Here is a 14,527-nt window from a genome sequence, read left to right on the forward strand (position 1 = left end):
TTGAAGTACCCCATTAGAACCACCTGGTCCAACTTCGAAACTTCTCCAAATTAATTTCACATTTATGACTCATTTGAGTAGCTACTTTGGATTTCAAAACAAATTTATGTTAAATAATCATTTACTGTTAGACTGCTTTGATGAACATATAAGTGTTTTCTCTTGCTACACTCTAATATTAATAAATTATATACTCAACAATGACATAAAATATAGGAAATTTCTTAAGATTGTGTAAATTTCATATATTTATTTAGATTTAATCATTATTTATGAAATTTTATTTTTTTAGGTCCAATAACGCTCTACTTACAGGCCAAGTTAGGTAAAAGTAAAAAAGTATAAAAAAGATGTGATAAGTTGCATTTGTCAAAAACATTAATATCAATCATTACAATCATGTAGGGCAGGAGGATGAAAATAGATAAGTATAGAAAACATGCACCAAATAGTAAAGAGTTTGAGATGACTGAGGTTCAAAGGTGAGGTTCAACTCTACTTCTCCAGCCCCATCAGTGAGACCATGTGTGGATTATTTCTGCCCCTAGTGCCAACAAAATTTATCTAAGTCGTCAATACTGGTGTGAAATTTTGAGCAGTTATTAAAGTGGTTTTTTTCTACTTATACTATTTCTCATACTGGACTCTAATCCAGTCCATACCCTAGAACTGAGTGGTCCAACTAAGTTGTGATGCTCCTCTTCACACTTAGAATGGCATAATGGACTCAAGACCTGGCGTCTGCCTCCCTCTGACCTCATCTCCTGCTCTCTCCCTCTTTCACACTTGTCGACTACTCCATCTTCTTTCTATTTCCCTATATCTTCTGCCCAGAGAGCCTTCCTATAGTGCTTGGAGTCCTCCTCACCACCTCCTTGAGCACTCCGCTAACAGAGACACATGACCTTGCCCCCTGTCACTTTCTACCACAACACACAGGTCGATCCGGTTACAGTACTTCTAGGACTCCCTCACATGTGTGCTGAACTGCACACCACCTGCTTCTCTCCTTGGGACTTAGTCTCCATGCAGGGAGGGAGCTTCTCATTCTCATTCCTTCTCTGTCCACAGCAGCTCACACATTGCTGGTCACATTCTCAACACTCAGCAAAAACTGACTGTGTGAACAAATAAACTCATTTCAAGTCCAAAACTGTTTTGTTTCCAACCCACCTTATACCTGAAACTCTTTAGTGACTTCTCGGGTATTTTCGTAAAAAAAAAAAAAAAAAAAAAAAAAAAAAAAAAAAAAAAGAATTCAACATTTCAGATTTCCAGAGTGAATGAAATCACTTATGATTTCATTCAATGAATCATCATTATGATGATGAGGACAGCCTGGGAAGACCAGGAGGGTCAGAAGCACAGCGTCTGGGTCCTCCTAAGACCATTAGTGATGTCTCAGTGTCAAAGAGCTTATACCGTGGAAGTGAATGCCCATTCCTTAGTTCCCTGAAATGAATAAAAGTGCACACGTTTGCAATGTCTAGGTTACTACAACAGTCCTGTGATAAAGCACACCAGTTCACCATCACTGGTGCGTACCAGAGTCACTGATGGAGGGTAAGCAAAAGTCTCAAACTGAGCACGCTCTGGATATTCTATAGGTTTGGGGGCATAATCAGGGTCTCTGTGTGTTGGCCATCCTGCCCAGAGGCTTTGATGAACACAGGATATTGAGAACCACTTTCTGAGACATCACAGCTTCTTTGCAAGGGAGGTGTTGATAACCACAAATTTCTAACTCAGCTGAACTTTATCAAAGAAGACATTAGCTGAGGGATCCCTGGGTGGCGCAGTGGTTTGGCGCCTGCCTTTGGCCCAGGGCGCGATCCTGGAGACCCGGGATCGAATCCCACGTCGGGCTCCCGGTGCATGGAGTCTGCTTCTCCCTCTGCCTATGTCTCTGCCTCTCTCTCTCTCTCTCTCTCTGTGTGACTATCATAAATAAATAAAAAAAATTAAAAAAAAAAGAAGACATTAGCTGAATTCAAACACAGGGTGATGACCAACAATACTTACCACCCTGAGGTCTTACAGTTATAGAAAGAAAAATTTGGAAAGGTATTTGAATACAATTTCAACGATAGTGCTGTCAGATATTAGAAATCCCAGAAGCCACTTTAGAAGTGTTTTCTTTCTGAACACCAAAATTTCATTTTTCAGGAATGAGGGGCTCAAATAATTTAAGCACTTTGCTTAAACCCACACTGCCATGCAGCACATACTGCGACATGTTTCCCAACATCGTCTCTCTGAAAAATTTCCAATTCTATGCTAGATTCCTGTATTTTAGAAAGGTTACTTATTCACCAGTTTCGTGAAGCAGCACTGCAAAATGAAACCATGAATTGGGTGAATGTACTAAATTTCAAAATATTTTAGCTTTACCATTGGTAGAAAGTTTATGTTATTTGGAATTACAAAAATCATAGAGCTATCGGTGAGATTTGTTGCTGGAAAAGTATCGCATCACTCTTTCCTGAGCTTAATCCTGGCTCCCAGGGCTTCTCTGCAGGTGAAATGTATGTCTGCTGTTTGATTTGGGCCCTGGCTGCAAGGCCTGGCTTGCATTCATTTTCACTGACTCCTCCTTGAAAAGCTATAGATCCTCCTCAGCTACTTGTCTCTCTGCCCTCATGTCAGTTTAAAGTACCAACCTGTACACATGCATTCTGATTTTCCAGGTTCTGATAACTAAACATTTTTTAGTACACTGCCTAGTGACCAGAAAAGTCAAGTTTTAGATTTTTTTCTGAAATAAATGTCATCTCTATTCCCCAAAAGGCATCAGGCCTGATAGCAACCTTTCTCTTTATTCCTGAGGGACACATCATGATTTCTGCTTTAGCGGTAGAAAAAAAAAAAAAAAAAAAGAAAGAAAGAAACCTTGTGTTTTATTTGATGTACTTCTTAAAATTCTTTAAACTTTAACAAAGCTGTCTGCATTTTTAATGTACAGAGTTTCCAGCACTCATTTCCATGCTTGGAAAAACAGATTATAGGGACACTACAATTTGCAAACTTTTTTCATAAATACTCGCTAAAAAAATTTGAGATAACAGGCCTCAAATGGAGTCAATTATGCCAAGCTGCACATCACCAAACCAATATTTAAGCATGGTTTTGGCTGTCTCAGAAGGGGAATCTTCAGCCAGTCAATTGATTAGGAATCACCTGAGCAGGACTAGTTAGGTCATCTGCCTGTTAGGTCCCTGTCATCCCCTAGAGAAAGTGACCTTGCAATAAGCAACCTGCCTTTTCAGCCAATACAGCGTCCATGTCCCTGCTTTCTTCTCCTTTGTCCAGCTCTTTTATATCTGCCAGACAGGATGCTGACCGATCTGAGTTGATTTTTGCTCAAATAAACTCTTAAAATATTTAATATGCCTCAGTTTCTCCTTTAACACACATACCTTTTAGTGCTATCCTTAATATTTTATTTTATTAAATAACTCAATTTCCTGTTCATATCTCTATGCATCTTGAAAGCCAAAGCACAATTAGTGATTGTCAGCTTTATCCATTCAATCACAATTTATTGAACACACCCATTTGCGGACACTGCTGGGGGAGGCCCAGGGAGGCAGCATGGCCTCCCAGGCTGTTGTCACAGTGAGAAGCAAAGACAGATGAGTCACTAGTTAAGGGACTGTAACATGTACTTGAAGAGCAAATTGACTCAGGAGGGTTAGGTAGTATTTTTTTTTTTTTTTTTTGAAGGAAAGCATTTGGTTTGATATTTCAAGGTGAACAATGAGCCAGACGGAGCTCCAGGGAGTGTGGACCCCGACTGCAGGGTGGGCTGCTTGGAACAATGAGGGGGGAGTGTTTGCCGGCAGAGACAGCAGCATTCTGAAATCATGAAAATGACAGAAATTAAGCTCTTTGAAACCAAAGGGTCAGATGAGCATGGCTGCAACGCAGAGCACATGAGGGGATATCCTGGCTGGTCTGAAAGGCATGTTAAGAGAAAGATGATACTATGTTAGATGGGTGGAGGGGAGCTTTGACGCTTATCCAGAGAGCAGGGAGAGGCCAGATCAGTCCTAGAGGGAGGCACAGGCTGCCCACAATGGCAGGACAGACATAAGGAACTGGGCTCATAGCCAGAGTCCCTACAATCCAGGTATGTGGCAGCCTGTGGTGATGGGCTATAGGGAAGAAGTGGGCACATCTGGACATGTTTGAGAAGGAATACTGACCATGAATTTGGTCACTTAGGGATGGAGGATAAAAGAAATAAAGGAGGAGAATGAGTCTCAATATACTTGGACAAGAGCATGGTGACTGAGGAGCCTGACCCCAGGTCAAAATCTCTTGTGTCATGGCTCAGGCCTGATCACAGACAAGGCCTGGCTTGGCAGGCTTCCCTGGGGAAGCTGCCTTCTGCATACCGCAAACAGGATCTCGACCCCTCACCCCCAGTCAGGTTCCTACCTATACACCTGCATTACTCACCCAGGTGCCTCCTACTCAGGTCATGTCTCCTCTGACTCAGTACCCTCTACCTCTCATCTTCTCCTCTCTCCTCCCCCTGCTGATGTATCTGTAAGGATTGAAGAGGCTCAGGATGGGGGCAGGAGAGGAAGTCCCTGACCCTAGAGATGAATCTTTGAGAAGAAGGGTTGCTGGCTAGAAGGCCTGTGGAGAGAAATGGCATGTGGGCAGAGAGCTCTGAATTGACAATTGAGGCAGTAGCAATGAGGACAGGGAATGGGGAGATCATAAGGCCTCCCTCCTGGTCAAGACCTATGCAGAAAGGAAAACAAATTCAAATTTAGGTAAGAGTTTAGTGATCAGATTTCAGTTTTTCCAATATTTATTAACTTACCTTCACATAAGATCTGATTTTGGGATGGGTCATTTTGTTTTCCACATTTTATTTTTTATTTTTATTTTTATTTTTTTTGTTTTCCACATTTTGATATAGAACTTTTCAAAGTTTATCCTTTGTTCCAGTTATTATAACAGAATGCTATGGTCTGATTGTACATGTCCCTGCTACCCCCAAATTCATATGTTGAAATCCTAACCCCCAACATGATGCTATGAGGAGGTAGGGTCTTAGGAGGTGATCAGGCCAGGAGGGCTGTTTTATAAAAGAGGCCACAGAGAGGTGGCTCCTTGTGCCTTGCAAAGACACAGGGAGAAGTTGGCAGGGTGCAGCTGGATGAGGGTGCTCACTGGAGCCGGACTGTGCCAGCACCCTGACCTTGGATGTCCAGCCCTGAGAACTGAGAAATACTTTGCTCATTAGCCACCCAGTCTGTGTGGTTTTGCTACAGCAGCCTGAATGGATTGAGACACGTTTTGACTTGTTGGTCACAACCATTCTTACCTTTTGATGGCTTTGTTATTTTTGATGACTTGTATCTTGAAAGCTCTCTTCAGGTTCTAGTGGTTCTCCAACCTAGACTTCTCTGAGAGAGGGAGGAGGAAGGAGGGAAGAAGAGAGGAAAGGGGGGAGAAGATGGGTAATGAATAAGGTAAGGAAAGGGGAAAGAAGATGAAGAGTAGAGATTCCTTGGATCTCACCTGTGGTGGTTAATTTTATGTAATCACATGGGCAGTGAGATTCTCATTTAAGAACTTTGAGTAGGGGATCCCTGGGTGGCTCAGCGGTTTGGCGCCTGCCTTTGGCCCAGGGCGCGATCCTGGAGTCCCGGGATCAAGTCCCGCATCGGGGTCCCGGTGCATGGAGCCTGCTTCTCCCTCTACCTCTCTCTCTATGTCTATCATGAGTAAATAAATAAAATCTTTAAAAAAAAAAAAAAAAAGAATTTTGAGTAATCAGACTGCCCTCTATAATATGTGTGATCCTCATTCAATCAGTGGAGGGCCTGCATAGAAAAAAACCGGCCTCTGCAAAGAGAGAATTCTGTAGCAGACTGTCTATAGACTCCAGATCTGCACCACCAGCTCTCTGGGAAATCGAGCCTGCTGGCCTTAATACTCTCCTGCAACCACTGGCTCTTCTCTGAAGCCTGCTGTGACCTACACTGCAGATTTGGGATTTGCCATTTTCCATAGTCACACAAGCCAATTCCTTATAATAAAGTTTTTCTATATATGTCAATTCATCTTATTGCTTCTTATTGCTTCTGTTGTTCTGGAGAGTCCTGACTAATACAGAATTAGCTACTGGGAGGGGCTCCGGAATCTTGAGGAACCTATTCTGAATAGGTAGGTTCTGGGGTTTCTGGAATTGACTTTCAATTGGAATTAAAGACACTAATGTCTCTATTTCTAATAATAAAAAGAGCACTGATAGTCCATGGTATGACCCAACAATAGAGATACACAAAATATCACCAATGGATACTCTTAATCAAACACCTATAAGAAGTAAGGATCTGAATGACCCTGTATATTATATTTTTAAACATTTTTGTCAAACTAATGAGTACAATGAGATGGGCTGGTTGCTCCTAATGTCATTGGACAAAGTAAGGAAAGGAGAGAATGGGATTCACATTCCCAGCTCAAGCACCATATACATGATCTAGAAGCTTCTATGTGTGCCCTGAAAGAGATCCATTCTGTAACCTCCAGACAGAGATTATTGAAAACCAAACCCAGAATCTCATACTGGCAATGACTCATTTACAAGTCTTTGAATTCTTAGCCTCACAGGGTGTCAACTATTAAAGTGAGAGCATTGGTTGGAAAAAAAAAAATGAGAAGCTAGAGTTGGAATGGGGATATGTGGGAAAACCTAGATTAAACTGGAAACATTAAACGCCTAAATTCTGATGCATCTCCTTTGCTAAGAGAAGCAAATTCTCCTCCCTCTGGGAGGAGATTGACTCTGCATTGCCAGTGGAAAGTGTAGTGGCCACCACTGAGGCAGTTGCCTTGAAAGATAATGTTGCTTTTCTTCAGAATCCAACTCCATCCCTCCTCTTTGCTTCTAAACCTGTAAATTGGGATGCCTGGGTGGCTCATTGGTTGAATGTCTGCCTTAGGCTCAGGGCATGATCCTGGGGTCCTGGGATTGAGTCACACATCAGAGTCCCCTCTGGGAGCCTGCTTCTCCCTCTGCCTGTGTCTCTGCCTCTCCGTCTGTGTGTCTCTCATGAATAAATAAATGAAAAATATTTAAAAAAATAAACATGCAAGTTGACTAAAGTTTCAACAAGACTCTAAAGGTGAGGTACAAAGTACAACTTGTAAGGAGGAACTACTTAAGTGAACTAATTTATACAGGCAGATGTCTCAGGAATTAAGTGGGAGAATGGATATTAAGTGTGTGGGATAATAATGGAAGGGATATAAAACTGAATCAAATCAAATTTGTAACCAAGTCAGACAGAAGTTGTGGGCAACCTGGAGACTCACTACTTACAGTTGTTGTCTGAAATTAGGGAACGGTCTTGTGGGACTGAGCCCTTAATCTGTGGCATCTGACAGTATCTCCAGGTAGAGGGTATTAGAATTGAGTTAAATTGTAAGACATCCAGCTGGTATCACAGAGAATTGCTTGGTTGTGGGGAAAAAAGACCACACAGTAAGCAGAAGTGTCAGAAGTATGATGAGTGTGGTACAGCATAAGAGTAAAGGAGAAACAGAATGGAAGGCCGAGAATTTTTTTTCTAACACAGACACCATTCCTCAGGGTGATAGCCAGCTGCCTGGTGGTGGATTGATTGCACTGGACCCCTCCCATCATGGAGCAGATAACATTTTGTTCTGACCAGAATAGATACTTTTGGTAGAGATTTGCCTTCTGTATACAATGCTTCTGCCAAAACTACCACCTATGTACTAAATTCGCGTACCCACAGCATGCCTTATCCATTATCATGCTATTCCACACAGTATAGATTCTGATCAAGGAAGTCACTACAGAGCAGTGGGCCTATGCTCATTAAGCTCACTGGTCATACTATGTCCCCTGCCATCCTGAAGCAGCTGCCTTGGTAGAATGATGGAGACTCAGTTAAAGAACCATCTAGATGGCAAGATCTTGCAGGGCAAGGGCCAGGTTTTCCAAGAGATTTTATGTTCTGAATCAGCGTACAATATATGTTGCTGTTTCTCCCATAGCCAGGATTCCAGGGTGTCCAGGAATCAAGGGTGGAAATGGGGGTGGCATCATTCACTATTACTCCCTGGTGACCCACTAGAAAAATATTTGCTTCCTGTCCCTGTGATCTTGTACTCTGGTGGTCCAGAGCTCTTAGTTCCAGAGAGGGGACGTTTTTCGCCAGAAGCCACATTGATTCCATCAAGCTTGAAGTTAAGACTCCCACCTGGCCACTTTGGAATCCTCATTCATCAGAGTCAATAGGTCAAGAAAGGAGTTCCATTGCTGGTTGAGCTGTTGATCCTGACCAGCATGGGGAAATCAGAGTGCTACTCAACAATGCAGATAAGGAAGCATATATCTGGGATGCAGGAGATCCCCTCGGGTGTCTCAGTGTTACTTACTATGCCCTGTGAGTAAGATCAATGGAAATCTACAAGAAATCTGCTCAAGCAGGATGACTAATGCCCAGTCCCTTCAAGAATTAAGTTAGGGTTGCCTCACCATGACCCAAAACCAAGGTCAGCTGATGTGCTTGCAAGGACAAAGGAAATACAGGATGGGTAGTAGAAGGTTGTTATGAATGCCAGCTACGACCATGTGACCAGTTACAGAAACAAGGATTATAATTGTCACATTTCCTACTTTTATATACATGTATTTATGTGTATGTGTACTTACATACACATACAGTATCTTTGTTTTCTTCATTGTTATTCTCTTATCATATGGCATAAGACTGCTGATTTTGTATCAGGAGGTCATCATATGTAAGTTCCATTAATTTTATATCCTAATATATAAATTATGGATATCAAGAAGACTAAACGTCAGCTGGAGACTTCATCCTTCTCCTAGGGAAAGGATGATTGTGTTTTGGTTGTATGCTGTACAGTTGTATTATGTTAGGTGGAAGTATGATCCTGTTCTTGTCTTTATTTGGAGACTAAGTATAGTTGAACTTTAAGGAGATGCAGATGGGTGCCAAATTGACAGGGGGGAGACTTGTGATGGTTAATTTCATGTGTCAGTTTGGAGGGTGTTCTTGGATGCAATTAACATTTAAATTGTTGAGTTTGAATAAACAGACAACCCTAAATAATGTGGTTATAGATATTCAATCAGCTGAAAGTCGGAATACAATAAAACACCCAGTCTACCTGAGCAAGAGGGAATCCTCCCTCAGATGGCCTTCGGACTTGAGCTGTACCATGCTTCCTCCTGGGTCTCCAGCAGACTGTCCCACACTGCAGGTTTTGGATTTATTAGCCCCTATTATTGTGCAAGCCAATTCCTTATAATAAATCTCTTTCTATATATGCACATACATTCTATTGCTTCTGTTTCTCTGGAGAAACCACACTAATACACTACATCACACTTGTTTAATCAGCATCTGTCAGAGTACCTCCCAATTAGAATGTTTTAAAAACTCTCCATTTGAAGTCAACACCCAAAAAACAATCCAATTTTTTAAAAAATGGGTAGAAAATATGAATAGACAGTCTTCAGAGAAGACATCCAGATAGCCAACATACACGTGAAAACATGTTCAATGTCACTGATTATCAGGGAAATGCAGATCAAAACTACAATGAGTTATCACTTTACACCTGTCAGAATGGGAAAAATCAACAAGTGTTGGTGAGCATGTGGAGGAAAAGGAAACTTTGTGCACTGTTGGTGGCAATGCAAACTGGTGCAACCACTCTGGAAAATGGTATGGAGGTTCCTCAAAGAAATAAAAATGTGGGTGGCTCAAAGGTTGAATCTCTGTCTTTGGCTCAGGGTGTGTGATCCCAGTCCAAGGATCGAGTCCAACATCAGGATCCCTGTGAGGAGTCTGCTTCTCTCTCTGCCTATGTCTTTGCCTCTTTCTGTGTGTCTCTTATGAATAAATACATAAAATCTTTTTTTTTTTAAGAAGTAAGTAAAATAAATAAACAAGTAAATAAGTCAATAAGTAAATAAGTCAATAAATAAATAAATAAATTAGAACTACCCTATGATCTAGTAATCACTCTACTGTATAATTACCAAAAAATGCAAACACTAATTCAAAGGGATACATGCACTCTTATGTTTATTGCAGCATTATTTACAATAACCAAAATATAGAAGCAGCCCAAGTATACATTGATGGATGAATGGATAAAGAAGGTATGGTATATATACACAGTGGAATATTATTCAGCTTTAGAAAAGAAGAAATCTTGCCATTTGCAATGATATGGATGGAGCTACAGAGAATTATGCTAAGCAAAATAAGTCAATCAGAGAAAGACAAATACTATATGATCTCACTCATATGTGGAATTTAAGAAACAAAATAACTGAGCAGAGGGAGGAAAAAAAGAGAGAGAGAGTAAGAAACAAACCAAGAAACAGACTGTTAGTTATAGAGAACAAACTAATGGTTATCAGAGCAGAGGGAGCATAGGAGATGAAGGGGGAAACAGGTAATGAGGGTCGAGTACACTTATCATGGTGGAAAAAAAGATTTATCTTTTCAAACAGATAAAAAAATAAAAATGGAAACAAAACCCCTCTCCTTTTGATCCTAGTATATACATAAGTTCTTAAACTTCTGAATTTTAACCTTATGTTAAATGTGTTACAGCTTCAGAGAGTAAGACCTTTATTTTCAAACCAAAAGAGCAGAAAAATTTCTCAGACGCTTAATTCTTTTGTTAAATTCTTGTAGTGATAGTAGGAGAAAAAAGCCAGGTTGGTTAAATAAAACTAAAGACAGGCTCCTGCTAGTTGGAAAGCTTCTTTTATAAATGCCAAGTGTTCACATCTATGATTTCAGACTTTTTGTGTTTGTATTTGTGTACATATAAGCATGTTTATGTGCACGTGTCCATGCGTGCATGCATGCATACACATGCTTATTATTAATGACATTTAAACATCAGCTAAATATGATACTGGGCATCATCATTTTAGAGTTTTCAAATTTGAAATGTGTCAAATAGTCATATTAAATTCAATTTTATATGGTAAAAACACTTTTGCTCTTTGAACTTTATATGTAGTATCAAGAAAGGGAAATTTATTTTGAACCATAATTGATAAAGTGGGAATATTAATGACAGAATGAAGTCTTAAATATTAGACCCTCAACTCAGGTAATAAAGCTCTTGCTTAAGTAGCATAGGGTTCATTTCCATCTCAGGTGTCTGTGCCTGTGCCAGCACTGTGTCATGACCTAAATATTAAGACAATGTCTGGAAAACTTGCATTTGTTTTATTTCAAAATGAAAAATGTAGAAATAAAGACTCTTTTTTCTTATTGGTTGTCTAATAAAGAATGAAACTGTAAATAATAAATAATAAGTGTTACTTTTTTTTCTTTTTAATTAAAATTTTTGTAGAAGTTATTACTGGATTGTGTTAGAGATCAAATCAATCTAGATTAAGTAAGATCTATGGTTCTTTATGAATTTGGGGGGAAATGTGATACTTAAAGATTTAATTCCATACTGAAATAGTAGATTCCTTTAAATATTAAAAATATCTGAAATGTAAAAAAAAAAAAAAAAAAAAAATATCTGAAATGTACTGAATCTCCTTCAACTTTGTGGTGTCTCACTGTAGTGGATGGGTATCAGGTGTGCACATTATGCTGATTACACATCTGACATTTCACATGCTTTACTATTCATCATGATCACTTTGGGAAGTTAGTAAAAAGACCCTGAAAAGAACTTAAATCTGTGGTTTCTAAAGGAAAGGACTTTTTAAACACTGTGCTGTTGAGAAAAGCAGTACCCAGCAAACTGTAAAAGTAAACAGGACTTCAGAAAACTGGGAATATAGAACGTGGCTACCTTTTATTTTGTTTCATCACCAGGTGGGGGCGCAGTAGAGACACAGGTTGAATTGAGCATATAGCCTACTAGAACAAAAGCAATTTGCTTTATCTAATTGAGGCATAAATAATTATAATAATCAGTCTTGTAGAAAATAAAAGACTCATTAAATCCAGGGTGTGAACAGGAATGCAATGTTAACTTGGTTAACGTTCCTCAACCCATATTGATTTTAAAATTGCTATTCTTGAATGTCCAAAGTTCAAGAATCCAGAAAAAACTTGGCTGGATACTCAGTATCTACATCCTGCAATGAACAAGCTCAAGTCTCTTAAATATAGTACATGCTTGTGTATGGAGGTGGCCAATCGAGGTGGAATTGATGAGCAGTGAGGTCTTTATAATTCCTGAAGGAAAAGGTGATTGAGATAATGTGGAGTTTCGGGACCAAACTGAAGCAAAGCACTCCAGTTACTGGAGGTAACACACATCGACCCTCTCAATCAGACTTGATCTTGATTTGGACTAGAATTCCATCAGAGAGCCACAGCCTTTATCTGAAACATTTCAGGTTGGTGACATTCCTATCAGAGGTGACACTTAGAGACATTGCACTTTGATAGGATGAATATTCATGTTTTCTTTGAGTTACTTTGATAAGAATCAGAGAGCTGATTCTGGAGCATCGAAAGAGGGCCACGCAAGGAAGAGAAGGAGGAAAAGTTCCGGCCCCTGTACAAAAATAATGTTCTTACCTCTTATTTTCTAACTTTGGCTTGGCCTGACGATACGAAAATCATAGCATGGAGATGAGAATCATCTTTTGACCGAATAGTGAACTGGACAGAGTTTAGCAACAAAAATAGGGAATGATGTAGTTTAGAACTTGCCTCAAAATCCTGGGAAATTTTTCATAAAATGCTTACTTTTCTTGTTAGAGATATGTATTGTGTTTTATATATTTGGATGTCTTTCCTAACATTTTCTTTCTTTTTTTTAAAGATTTTATTTATTTATTTATGACAGACACAGAGAGAGAGAGAGAGGCAGAGACACAGGCAGAGGGAGCAGCAGGCTCCATGCAGGGAACCCGACGTGGGACTCGATCCCGGGTCTCTAGGATCACACCCCACACTGAAGGCGACGCTAAACTGCTGGGCCACCTGGGATGCCCACATTTTCTTTTCTTTGATCATATTTTTCAATAATGCAGCCATGGAGTGTACTCCAATTGTAAAGACTTCTTTACCAAGGAGATGCTCTGTAAAGGAGTTTAATGATGTGTACTGCTTATCCTAAGATGCCTGATGATGCTTTCTAATTAAAAAAAAAAAAAAAAAAAAAAAAAAAAAAAGTTCTCAGTCACTAATCATTCAAGGAGTTTGGAAATGTGAAAAGTAAAATTTGAGCTTCTGGCTGAGAAGAAACCAAAGGCCATTACATTGCTATATGTTTTCACTTTTACGAAGGAGGAAGTCCCTACTTGTTTAATAATTTTTCTGATATACTATTCAAATGTATAAATACTCAGCATATTTTGGCAAGTGCTATGAGCAGAGTAATAATATTACTGTTACTCTTTAACTATGACCATTTAGTTTCTGCTGTTATTACTAAAGAAGTTGAAATTCATCTTGAGAACTTCTATCTGTACCAAGATGTTAGGAAGGGGGTGTAAGAAACAAACACTTTATTATTAGCATAGAAACAGAAGAGCAATCAAGTACTTAGAACAAAGCCTGACACAGAGTGAATACTTAAAAACATTTGCATTCATAATCATACATTCATTTCAAATGGTTATTTCGGCTTTTCTTGGCCTGCTCTGGATGAGACCTTGGCAAGAAGCCAGACAAGGTCACAGGCTTTCAATGTTTCAAATAGCCAAATGTTGGGTTTTGATTTCTAGGCAGGTAAAGAACATCAACTAACTAAGTGAATTCAAGAGTTAGTCTGAATCAGTTCTATGGCCTCTATGATGACTAGCCACGTCCCATCTGATTATATGTCCTGTTCATTGTCCAAAATGACATTGTCCAAAATGACATTGTCCAAGCTATTCCAAACATTCTCATTTCCTAGAATAAATAAATAAATAAATAAATAAATAAATAAATAAATAAATAAATAAAAACAGGGAGGTAATACCTCTGACATGGGTCTTGGCAATGAGTTTTTGGATTTGATACCCAAAACAAAGGCAACAAAAGCAAAAAAATAAACAAGTCGGACTACATCAAACTAAAAAGTTTCTGTACAGTAAAAGAAACCATCACAAAATAAAAATGCAACCTATGGAATAGAAGAAAATATTTACAATATTTGTATATATATATATGTATATATATGTGTGTGTATATATAATGTTTATATATATATATATGTATATAAACTCATACAGCAGAATAGAAAAAATCCAATTAAAAATGGGTAGAGACATGAAAGGGCAATTTTTCAAAGACCTACAAATGGCCAACAGGCACATGAAAAGATGCTCACAGAGAATGCACAGAGCCCCCAGCAACAGAATGTGTGCGCAGCACTGTCTACCAGGGAAGTTCATTAGAGGGAGACTCAGTGCCTAAGACTAGCACTGGGGACTGCTCACGCAGTCTTTCTCTGCTTGGTATATCTTTTGTTCCCAGACAAAAAAAGGCAGATTTTCAGCATAAACTATATTCAC

Source organism: Canis lupus, chromosome 18 (genome assembly GCF_011100685.1).
Source record: "Canis lupus familiaris isolate Mischka breed German Shepherd chromosome 18, alternate assembly UU_Cfam_GSD_1.0, whole genome shotgun sequence".
Classification (NCBI taxonomy): Eukaryota; Metazoa; Chordata; class Mammalia; order Carnivora; family Canidae; genus Canis; species Canis lupus.